Source organism: Lepidochelys kempii, chromosome 6 (assembly GCF_965140285.1).
Source record: "Lepidochelys kempii isolate rLepKem1 chromosome 6, rLepKem1.hap1, whole genome shotgun sequence".
Classification (NCBI taxonomy): Eukaryota; Metazoa; Chordata; order Testudines; family Cheloniidae; genus Lepidochelys; species Lepidochelys kempii.
Genome location: NC_136385.1, coordinates 23,932,025 through 23,944,648, shown reverse-complemented (window position 1 = coordinate 23,944,648; position 12,624 = coordinate 23,932,025). Strand labels below are relative to the sequence as shown.

At 50.5% G+C, this 12,624-nt stretch overlaps 1 protein-coding gene across 6 annotated transcripts in view; it reads right to left on the bottom strand.

Annotated features, from left to right (window-relative positions):
- Positions 1–12,624, bottom strand: part of CRACR2B (calcium release activated channel regulator 2B) — a 90,341-nt gene that overhangs the window by 20,512 nt on the left and 57,205 nt on the right. The gene's annotated exons all lie outside the window — the stretch shown is intronic.

Here is a 12,624-nt window from a genome sequence, read left to right as displayed (position 1 = left end):
AAGTGAAACGATATTAAACAAATCCAATTTCCCCATAAGATTTAATGTAAATGTGGGGGGTCAGGTTCCAAGGAAATTTGGGGGGGCAGACAAAAGGCATTATATACTGTACTGTGGTTGGGAAGTGCCCCTGGCTTACCCCACACAGGCACAGCTCACTGCAGGCAAGGATGCTAGGAAGCACCTTCGCAGCAGCAGTGGCAGCTTAGCCGGAGAAGAACAGGCGCCAACTTTGCTGGGGGATGCTCCAGGCCTGCCTCTTCCCATCCCCGCTCCACTCCAGGCCCACCTTTTCCCACCCCCACTCCGGAGCACGCTGCATCCCTGCTCCTTCCCCGCCCCCAGAAAGTCCTAAGTGCTGCCAAACAGCTGTTTGGCGGGCTTAGGACTTTCTGGGAAGGAGGGGGAGGAGTGGAGACGCAGCACTGGGGGAAGCACTGGGAGGGAGGGGGAGGAGGCAGAGAAGAGGAACTTGTGCAATGCTCCCTTGTAAAGTCGCTGCCCTTCCACAAAATCTTACATGCCGTGTACAGAGCAGGCAGCCAAACGACCTTATAAGGGAGCATTGCACAACTTTAAATGAGCATGTTCCCTAATTGAGCAGCGACGTAGCTTTGAAACAACGTTAAGCTGGAGGACGTTAAGTGAGGAGTTACTGTAGCATGTCTCTGGAGTTCCAGCAACACTTTTGACACTACAGAGCACACTAGACAGTGGAGTGGTGACCACATGTAGTGGTTATTTGCTTCTATGGGCCAAAAGAGATCATGAAGAAGATCTCCCATGTGTGCAGAGGAGTTTGTCCCCCTTTCTTATACCAAGCATTGGCTGCGTGCCACCAGTTAAAAGCTGTTACATCAATATTTTCAGAGCTAAGAAAGATTTTTGCACCATTCCAAGGTCCTGATTCAGGAAAGCAGTCAAGCCAGGTGCTTACTTATAAGCACATCCTAAAGGCCCATTGATTTCAATGGAATTTACACACATGCTCAAGTGCTCTCCTGACGAGAGATGATTTCCTGAAGTGGGGTCCTTGTGTGATTCAGGGAAAGCATGTTACAATTAGGTTAGAAACAATTATCGCCTGACAGCTCTGCCTTGGCATAAATATGGCTACAAGAACTTGTTTAAATGGAAATTTTGCTTCTTACGTGTGTCTGATTTGGGGCAGTCTCTATTTATAATAACCAAGTATATGGCAGTTCTGGACTGCAAAATCTGATTGGCTGAGATGGGGCTTGTATCATTGTTAGTGGCCAGCAGAGGGTCACACCACCCCTGTGACCTCAACCTCATCATGAGATAGGTCTGATGTCGCAGCATATTTAGAGAAAAAATGCAGTATGAGAGACAATTTCAGTGTATTTATTGCCACACTCCATGAAATTAAATGGCCCCCTTGAAGTGGTAAACTCAGATTTGAAAACACAGCATAATTAAACAGGAGTAGCACATAGTAAATAAAAGTAGCTCTCTCTAACACAGTGTGGTTCTTTGTCCCCTCTAGTGGCTACACCAGAGAAGAGGTTTATGATTGTGTTACTGGCTCTAAACTAAAAGAGCTAGTCCTTTATTTTAAGAAGTACAGGTTGGTGCTTTTAAATCCAGAGGTCCTAAATTCAATCCCAGCCAGGGCCATTGTTACATAAAATTATTTTCCAACATTCCTCGAGGCATCAGGAGCTGTTTCGAATGCCACCTGCCCTGTTGTTTTTCAGGAGCACATCAACTTAGGTAGGAGAACTTTGAGGGCCACAGCAAGTTTGTATCCCGATGCAATGATGTATGGAAAGGCTGGCCCCAGCCTTAAGTATATGGACAAGTACTCCAGGTGTATTGAAATTCACACCTTTTCCATGGCACTTGTAATCATCCCCTCCATGACTGCTTGGGAACCACAGATCCTATAGATCTCCTGCATGGAATTGTGATACAGACACTGGTGGCAGAACCTTCTGGTGCCAGCTAACAAGCCCTATAAGGTTAAAATGAACATCACATTCCTTGGGACCTGGTACAGGTCTGCTCTCTTCTCCCACACCCTGCCCACAAACTCAGTAGCCACTCTCAGCACTTACTGTTATCTGCTGTGAGCCTGGCAGCATGAAATGCTAGCATAGAACCCAAATGCTTCATTTACCTCTCCTGGCCCGCTGTGTCCCACAGCTGCAGGGCCACTCCTGTGTTATCCACCATTAAACTCTTCACCTGGTAATCAATACTTGTAGGGGCGGCAACAGCACATGGGGATTGCAGGATGGGGCAGGGGAAAACAGGAAAATGAGGCCTAAGGAAAGGATCAGCTGAATTACTTCAGTGAAACAAAATTGTAGGGGCAGGGACTCTGTCTTCCTTTGTGTTGGGGAGGGGCCCAGCTCATTTGGGGTGCTCCTGCAGTCTAAAGAGGTGACAGTGAAGGCACCAATCCTTCCCAACTCCCTCTTTTCCCTTTCTCTTCCCCAGAATTTACATGGGTGGCCATAGGTCAGACAGCTCCCTGGATAATTTGGAGATCAACAACCCATCCTCTGAAGATCTTTAAGGTGTCTCAGGTTGCGCATCCCAGAATCACTAATCCTTTTTGGAAAATCTTGGCCATTATTTGTCAGTGTCAACAACATGTTCAGTGCTGTGTGGAACATACAGGAGAGAGAAATTATCCACTCCGCTAATGCTGAAGGAGAAGGTGTTCATGAGTAACTCTGCACTGCCATGGATCAGACACACAACAATGGGATCATTTCAAGCTTCCTTTTTTGATATGTCATTCTGTCCCTCATTTCCCAGGCCAGAGGTTCACACTGCTGTGACCTGGCAGCACAGGGGAGTCCTTTCACCTACCAATGGTTGCACTGATCTTAGCCATGAACCTGTCATAACAAAAGCGATGGATGAAGGAGCTCTTGCCAACGCCAGAGTTGCCCACAAACACCACTTTGAAGACATGTTCTGGGGAAGAGCTGACTGGTTCAGGTGCCTGAATTTGGGCAAAAGAGGGTGGGAAGACAAGAGGAGAATAGAGTTTATAGAAACCAAGGTCTGAGTTGTGCTTTATGGGCCAGAACCACAGCTGGTATAAACCAATGGAGATTGGAGGTGGGTGGTAAGGTTCACAAAAGCTCCACAAGATTCACCCATCTGCCCCCAGTAACACATGAGGGAAAAGGAAGAGCCCTAAATGATTAGACTTACCATGGTTTCAGTGCCAATGGGCTGCTCTCCGGAGGACAATAGGGAATCATCGTCCAATTCATCAGGTGTTTGCCTCCAGTTGACATCACGCTTTGGAGCCGTCCTTGGGTGCCCGCCAGCCCCTGCCATTTGCTGCAGCTTTCGCTCACAGCTTGAGGTGCAGCGCTCTCCAAAGCTCATGCTGTTTGCTTTCTCCTTCTTCAGTGTGGTTGTGGTGGCCAGGAAGTATTTACAGCTCTTCTTGTTGGGCTCTTCCACAGTCACATCCTCCAGGAAAGTGAGAGGAAGATCCCCAGGAACCAGCTGTCTGCGCCGAGACCCATGTGTGCCCCAGAGATGGGATGGGGAGGCCCCAGAAATGATCAATGTGACCAAGTTAGAGCACGCAGAATACTGACTGGGACACACACACAGACTAAGACTCAAGACCAACAGTGCCCCCTAGGGGAAGAAGGAGGCAAGAGGACACAGCACACACGTCCCAGTTCTGCAACCTCTTACGCACGTTTCAGTGTTTGCAAGATTGGGATCCGAGACTGTGGATCTTACCCACATGTTATATAGGTTCAAGGCCTCTTAATGGAGCAAAACTCAAAGGAAACTCAGAGATGGTGGCAATAGGATCCTGGCACCAGTAGGGGTACGGACAGGCTGACTAAGAGTCCATTTCAAACCATTTCTTATGGTGACTGTCTGTGTTGTAATTAGATGGGGGAGAGGGGGGATTTCAAGAAAACAAATTGTAGCCAATCGTGTGTGGCAGGTTTCCAAAAAGAGTGATGTTTGGTTTATTTGAACATTTTTAGGATTTTTTTTAAAATAGAAAATTTATTTTTGCTGGCTTTTCGTTGTTGATGTTCTTTCAGTTCTTGGTTCTCACCTGCCACCCTGTCCCTTCCTTTTTCCTATTGCCACAGGAAAAGGGAAGGGAAAACAGGGAGAAAGGAATGGGGGGAGGGGGGAGGAAAAACAAGACACTGCAAGATGACTCTGTTTTTCAATTTCTAATTTCATCAAAAACACGTCCCTTATTAGCAGCCACAGTTCAGCTGAGTGATCACATTCCCCCACCAAGTGCAGGGGGCTGGACTTGGTGACTTCTCACGGTCCTTTCCAACCCAACATCGCTATGATTTACAACCAGGGGTGAAAGCAACTTAAAGGACTTACTGGTACTCCGGAGTCCTGAGCAGGGGGCGTGGCCTCAACCGGAAGAGGCGGGGGCCTTTAAATACCCAGGCCCTTTAAATCAAGATTTAAAGACCCCAGGGTTCCGGCTGCAGCTGGGAGCCCCCAGGCCTTTAAATCACACCCGGAGCTACCAGCTGCAGAGGCAGCTGGGAGCCCTGGGGCTCAGGGGCGATTTAAAGGGCCCTGGGTTCCGGACACCGCTACCACAGCAGAGCCCCTGGCCCTTTAAATCACCGCCGGAGCCTGATGCAGTTACCCCAGGGGCTCCGGCAGCGGGGCTTGGGTGGCACTTTACAGGCCCCGGGGCTCCAGCCGTTGCAGGGAGCCCGGGGCCCTTTAAAGCGCCAGCCTGGGGAAGCCGGTCCGGCCCGGCCCGGTGTACGGGCTCTTGCCGATATGCCGTACCGTACCAGACTGGCTTACTTTCACCTCTGGTGTGAGCTCCGCAAACCAGTTCTAAAAACTGGGTCTTAACACCACACACAACTGGCTCAGGGGAAGGAAGACACCAAAGATCTGGGCTCTGACAGACGGTTATTCTTCTGAGCCGGCTGCTTCCCAGCTGTAACCTCTCAACTGCAGTGGAGCTTTTCCCTAGGGACGGTCGAGTGGGTCATCACCCACTCTGTCGTAGTTGTGAAATGGCGGCATGACCGCCCACCGCTGCGTGTGTTTGAAGCCACGTCTCCACTAAGAGGGAGGATTACAGGACCTTAGGGCAGGCTGCCCCGTGCAACTGGTCATATATGATGTTAATCGGATGGCAGGGAGAGCAGGCACCTTTGGAATAATTCACTTGGTACAGAGGGCTTGTTAGCACTTGGAGCACACAGTGAGGAGCTGAGAGCTATGGCCGGGTTGGCTCGCCACTGTTAAGGACCTAGAAGAAGGGAAAGGGAAGATGTAAAACTGAACTAAGCGCTTGAACTCAGTGGAAAGATTTCCTTTCGCTTCCATGGACACTGGACCAGATCCAAACGAGGTGGGGCCAGGGGAGACGTGCATGCTACATTACAGCCTAATCCTAGGGTAGCACGCTCACAATTGTATCGAGCTCGCCTTTAATACAAGGCACTAGTGGATGGACCAGGGGTCAGCTCTTTTCCCTCTCCCCTAAGCCTGCATGTGGCCAATACCACTAGGGCTGTGAACATTCATTACCTCCTAAGTGCATTCATTTTCCTCCTTGTATTATAGGGTGATCAGACCAGAAGTGATGGAGAATAGTTGACCGATTGAAATTCCCAACAGGAGGAAGCTCACACATGGGCTCCAGCTCTTGGAGAATAGAAATGTGCATGACCTTCCCTCTACACCCTAAAGATACACAAACACGACTGGCTGGAATATGGGGTTGAGAGGCAAAGGCCTCTTCAGAGTTGGGTTGCCAACTTTCTATTGGCACAAAACCGAACACCCTAGCCCCACCCCTTCCCTGAAGCCCCGACCCCTGCCCTGCCCCTTCCCCAAGGCCCCACCCCCCGCTCACTTCATTCCCCCTCCCTCGGTGGCTCACTCTTCCCCACCCTCACTCACTTTTACTGGGCTGGGGCAGGGGGCTGGGGTGCAGGAGAGAGTGAGGGCTCTAAATGGGGGTGCGGGCTCCAGGGTGGGGCCAGAAATGAGGGGTTCAGGGTGCGGGAGAGGGCTCCAGGCTGGGGCAGGGAGTTGGGGTGTGGGAGGGGATGAGGGCTCCAGCTGGGGGTATGGGTTCTGGGGTGGGGCTGGGGATGACGGGTTTGGGGTGCAGGACGGGGCTCCAAGCTGGTGGGGGGCTGAGGGATTCAGAGTGTGGGAGGGGGCTGTGGCAGAGGGTTGGGGTGCAGGAGGGGGCTCTGGGGTGGGGCTGGGGATGAGGGCTTTAGGGTGTGGGAGGGGGCTCTGGGCTGGGGCAGGGGGTTGATGGTGCAGGGGGGATCAGGGCTCTGGTCTGGGGTTGTGGGCTCTGGGGTAGGGATGCAGGAGGGGGCTCAGGGCTGGGACAGGGGGTTGAGGTGCAGGGGGGTGAGAGCTCTATGGTGGGGCTGGGGATGAGGGGTTCAGGGTGGGGGAGGGGGCTCTGGCCTGGGGCAGGGGGGTGAGGTGTAATGGGGTGAGGGCTCTGGGTATGGGAGGGGGTCAGGGCTCTGGGTGTGGGCTCTGAAGTGGGTCTGGGGATGAGGGGCTTGGGATGCAGGAGGGGGCTTAGGGCTGGGACAGGGGGTTGGAGCATGGGCTTACCTTGGGCGGCGGTGCTGCGGAGCCAAGGCAGGCTCCCTGCCTGTCCTGGGGCACCACGCTGTGCCCCAGAATCGGACATCAGGTCCGGCTCCTTGGTGGGGAGGTGGGAGCCAGGGGCTCTGCAGCACGCGCTGCTCTTGCCCACAGACACCACCCTCCCAGCTCCCATTGGCCAGGAACTGGCCAATGGGAGGGCAGAGCCGGTGCTCGGGGCAAGGCCAACATGCAGAGCCCTGTGGCTCCCCCCTGCCTAGGAGCGGACCTGCTGTCCACTTCTGGGGTGCAGTGCGGTGCGCCAAGACAGGCAGGGACTAGCCTGCCTTAGCCCTGCTGTACCGCGAACCAGACTTTTAACAGCATGGTTGGTGGTGCTGACTGGCGCTGACAGGGTCCCTTCTTGACCGGCTGTTCTGATCGAAAACCTGACACCTGGTCACCCTACTTCAGAGAATAGTTTTCATCAAGGCCACTGAAGGCAAACCACCACCTCAGGTGGAGTGGTGCAGCTGCACGTTTACAGGCTCTCCTGAGGTTATAGCAATTCTTACGTAACGTGGTCGCTCGACAGCAGGAATGGAACAGAAGGAAGATCAAGCACTCCTCCTCTTCCCCACACCACCGTAATCGCCAAGCCTCTGCCCCTGCTAAACCCTTTGGATCATCACATGCCAGCAGCTGTGTGCTGGCTCACCAAAGGCACAACTCTTGAGAAGAATGGGAGGACAATATCTCCAGGCCCTTCTGGTTGCATTGGGTAGAATCTCAGCAAGAGGCTCAGGGATCCTCCCCAGCTTCTTCAAATTCCCAGCAGAGGATTTGCTCAGATGTTGTAAACCAGACTTTTACCAGGGGCTTAAATATGTGGCCACTAAGGCGGCAGGGGTAAAAAGGGGGGGTTGCATGCACAGTCTGGTAAACAGGCTAGTGGCTAAAGGAGCGTGCACGCCAGGAGTTAACTGCAGACTCTCTTAGCTGCAGGGACAAAATTGGGCCCTCACAACTGCAGATTATTTCTTAAAATTAGTCCTTGTGATTTAAGTAATTCAACCACTTTAGTAGCGCCTGTAGCTTTGTCTACATGGGGAATTTGCCTTGATTCCAACAATTGATAGCCGGCCACCCACGTTGCTGCACCAGTGCAAGCCCCGTGTGTAGACAAAGAACACTGGCTAGCCGCTCCTGTCCCCATCAAGCTGCAACCCACCGAGCTCCAACAATTAACCCATCATTGGCCCACATTGTGGCGGGGCAGACACAGAACACAGCTGGGCCAGCAGGCTGGCTCAGCTGATCACAGACTTATGGCATGCGACTAACACAACACAAATTCCTGTCTAACCGTTTGACCAGCTTGTCCTCCAACAGGCATTTGCCTATCACTGACCCTTTCTTCAACAGGGGCCTTTTGCTCTGATGTGCCTGGAACTTAAAGAGAGGGGATGAAAAGAGCAATTAGGATCCATCAGCCAAATGACCAAGCACCAGAAGGCACCAGCTCAAACCCCACTGAGCGAATGGCAGCTCCAGCCTCACAAGGGAGATGGTTTTTCAACCCTTTCAAGGCTTTGGCATGTACAGCAATGGAGTCCAACCAATAGCCACAGCGTTGGGTGGATATGCAAGAGGGGTTAAAGAATTACATGCACTTAGAAGTCATAATGGAGGACTTCACGAGATTTTCATGGTAACCGCTACATTACATTTCCGGGCCCTGAGTCAGGAAGGTACTTAAGCATACACCTAGCTTTAAGCACATGAATGGTCCCAGTAAAAATCACCAGCCTTATTCTCAGCATGAGCAGAAATAGCTAGCTGAATGTGGGCCCTTCTTATGATTTTTTCATACTCTGAGGTGGTAAAGGCGGTGTCACGATTGGAAGGATTATAGCAAACAGGCATTTCCTGTTAAGTAGGGAGTCACACCGCTCTTCTGTATGGCTCAGTGTTTCATAACGCTCGAGATTGTGGTTACTGCACACATTCTGTTCTTAATCACAACTGCTGCACACCTGTTCACCTAGTTCCATCCCATGTAGGGATTGCAGCAGATGGAGGGAGATTGCGGCTCAAAGGGGACCTGTGCCAGGACCTCCTCCTGCTTTTACTAGGCAGAAAGCCACACATACTCCATAGGAACAGCAGGTGAGAAAAATCACTTCTCCAATAGGGGCTTCGGTAGCAACATGCATGTGTGTCTATGGAGAAATTTTCACTGGGCAGCTGTTGTGATAATTGAGCCGACAAAGTTACCAGAGGCGGGAGTTCACTTGTAAGACATGCATTCACAAGCTGTTACAATAACCTTTAATAACTAATGTTGGTGGAAAGTCGGTCAAGTTGTCAACAATGACTGTTATAAATAGGTGCAAGAGAACCAGAGACTAACCGAGTTCAAACCAAAAAGGCCACATTGATAGAACTATGCTGAACTCATGCTTGGTAACAACAGAAGATGGGGACTTGGAAAGCAATGAACCAAAATCAGTGTGGCAGCTATTATGGGTTGAGCAACCAACAAGGGGGTGGGCTATTCTACCCATCATTCCCTTTGTGGGTCCTTAAAGAGAGAGACTTGGGGGGGAGAAAATAGAAGAAGAGATGGAGGCTACTGGAGGTAGCTTTACCATCTTCGCTGCCACCTCTACTGTCGCCTGGGACCTCGCACCTTCGTCGTCCTAATCCTGAGAGATGTCCTGCCCCACACCAGGCCAGAGGGAGGGACCCAGATGACATCACCACCCCTACCAGCTATAGCAGAATCCCTGAGGTGAAATGCGATTAGCCTAACAGTGGCAGCAACAGTTATAGCTCATCTCAACTAACTTCTCTTTTACTCAAAAGGACAGTTCTGACTGTCTTTGATCCCACCTAAGAGACTGTCAGACACGGGGGTTTTCCCCTTCTAAAATCGCACTCCAGCTGAAGGGAAAGGGACCAAGGGATGTTCTTAAAATCATACCCTTGTTTAATGCTTGATGTCTCAAATGCTTTAACTGTTTTTTTCTTTTCTTTATCTTTAATTAAAGGTTAAAAGGAGTTTAAATGGTATGTTTGCCATGGTGCTAAGCAGGCCGAGGTCTCAGTATAACAATCCCAAACACTGTTTAATGTTGGACATGACTGGCTTACGTTAATATCTTGGGACCCCCTCTAGTCCACCTAAAGTAATACCACACACCATTGCAACTTTTCAATGGCATTTCTCATTTTTAGACTTGTCTGACTGGTCCCTTCCCTGCAGCCAGCTTCCCAGAGAGCACAGGAAAAAATATTAAAGAAAATAAACACGTCTGTGAGGTAGAGTCATTCCCACAAAGAGAACCTCAAGGACTTGCCCGAGGGCAGGCTGGGGCGTCTATGGCAGAGCAGGGAAATTGAACCCAGGTCTCCTTAATCTCAAGCTAGCTTGCTAACCACTGGATCAGCCTGCCCTCATCCACCCACCAGCCACAACAAATGAGACCACACACAGACGAGGAAGTGTGATCCATATGCTGGCTAAGGGGAGGGGTGAGGTCTCGTCTCCAGATTACACATCATTTTGCAGGCCTACAGACACAAACACAAGATTTTTTTGGGGGGGAGAAAGGAGGAGGAGGATGTGGAAGTGGGTTTTTAACCTACCCTACATCTGCAGGAGCAGCTCTTCTTGACTAAGAGAACCCCTGCAAGTGGCTCACGCTAAGTGCTCCCAGGGGTTGAGCTTCACATGCATATAGCCTAGGCTGGGCTGTTTACCTGCTCCCACCCCCCAAGTAAGAAACCCCCCCACGCCCCACCCTCAAACAACCCTTCCCCCCAAAGCTCATCCCAAGGCAATTTTTTAAAAATATAATCAAATGTGGACAGTAGCTTCTCAGGGGACAGGAACTCTAAATCAGTGGTATTTTAAAATGGTCCTCTGGAGTCGATGGCCTCCCTTGCCTACAGGGCTAAGCTGAACTGCAAGTTAAAAAAATATTACCACAGAAAATAAACGTTTGAGACCAGATCCCACGCCCACGGAAACCAGCAAAAACAGCCTGCTTTGCAGGGGGACGTCAGCTGGTTCTATTTCCAGAGCATGGCAGAGGAAAGGGATTTAAATATAAACCCCGTCATGCCCTAGGGCTGATGGTATCTGGTTATAAAAAAGGAGTTCTGTCGGAGGCTAGTTTATATCAGGAGGGCCCTGATTCTCAGACAGCCACAGAGCACGTGTCCCCCACCATAAGGTCTTGGTAGCCCATTTCCTGAAGCTCATATCAGAATGTGGTTCAAGTGTTCCTCCCAGGGTGAAGCAAAGCACAGGAGACACTCAGCCACAGCGGGAGGAGAAAACATGCAAGGGTCCGACTGGGAATAGCAGCTGAAATTTGAGTGCTCTCAGCGCTTGGAACCATGCAGCCATCCCATCCCACATGTCACATGCACCTCAGGCAATCCCGCAGAGCCCGTCAGTCACCTTGGGAGCTCAGGTGACTCCTGGGTAATCTGTTACCAGCCAGCCCTACCCAGAGAGTAAACGCTACCTACTAAATAAATACCTATTTCTAAAAAAAGAGAGACAGTTGCTGGGATTTTTTTTTTTTCCCATTGGTTCATCAGGCTTTTATTGGCTTGTTGGCTTCGTGTAACTTTGGCTTTTCACATAGATGGTACAGACACAAACATGACATCACAACTGGACAATACACAATGCCCAGGATTCCATGAAGACAACAGAATGCAAAGACCTACTATGGGGGGAAGGGAAGGCATGTCCTCTACTTCTCATTCACATTCCTCTGCTGGCATGTCCTGGCAGTTTAGGTCCCAGTGCCTTACTAGTGGTGAATAGAGGAATCTTGCCTGATCGGGACAGCACCTTTGCTAACACACACCATACAAATATAACAGCATGGCTGGGGATCAAACCTGGGACTTCCGGATTTAAAAGCACAATGTACTGCTTCTGCTGAAGGCTCAGCTGTTTGCTCATAAACCTGTGTGTGTGGTCAAGCCACTAGAGGGCGATGCAAAGCCACACCATGTTAGCATGGACTGCACAACCATGCCCGTGGCAATGTTAGAAGCTTTTCGGAAGAACGAGGGATAAAACCCTTCCTAAAAGAGTGCAGAGGATCAGGGTTCTTGTTGCAATTAGGCACATACAGTCCTATACCCCTCGCTCTAGCCCATGTGCTTGTTCCTTGCACCTTCATTTCACGGAAATAACATTATCCTTCCTAAGCTTTACAAAGAACTAAATTTTTAAATTATTTTTGCATATTTACAAAATAGATACATTCCCTCTCCACGAGGGGCTCTGTTTAAACACACATGCCAGAACCACAGAAAAGACCAGATAGAAAACGCCCTGTTGCTGCTGCCGATGGCTAGAACTTGCATCACATTCCAGGAGGTAGAGTCCCTGTAATGGATCTGTGGCAAATCAATGCCCCTGACAGCCTCACAGGCCTTGAATGACTTCATATTGAAATGAGATGTGGATTGGTTGACCACCAGAACCCCTGGGTTTAAAAGCAGCAAGCTCCAATATTAATAGAAACAGTAGGCTGGGAAGTCTGAAGTCCCCACCCCCTGTCCCGCTGCTAAGGGTTCACCGTGGAAAGAAAGCCCTGTGTCTGCAATACATGCCTCAGACTTCGAATGCAGTTCCCATTATAACCTGCCCAGATTACCAATTCTCTCTTGAAGGACAGATTTTCTTTGCACCATACCATCAGTACAATCTGCTCTTAAAGCAGCGGGACGTTGATTGGCCGGTGGTACACAGCTGATGTCAGGGTTCTTACACCATTCCCCCTCCCTGCTACCAGGCAGTACCTTGTGCCACGCTGTTCTTAGGCTGCATTTCAGCCTCATGGGCCTGTTACAGCTGGCACAAGTCAGAGCAGCCCCCAGTTGCTCTAATGCAGTACAAGGGGATCAGCCCTGGACAGAGCTATAGCAGGAGCAGCACATGCCTCTGTGTGCATACCCCTGAACTGGACTCTGTGCATCAGCCATACCACAGCACCTGGCTCATGATTTTAAATA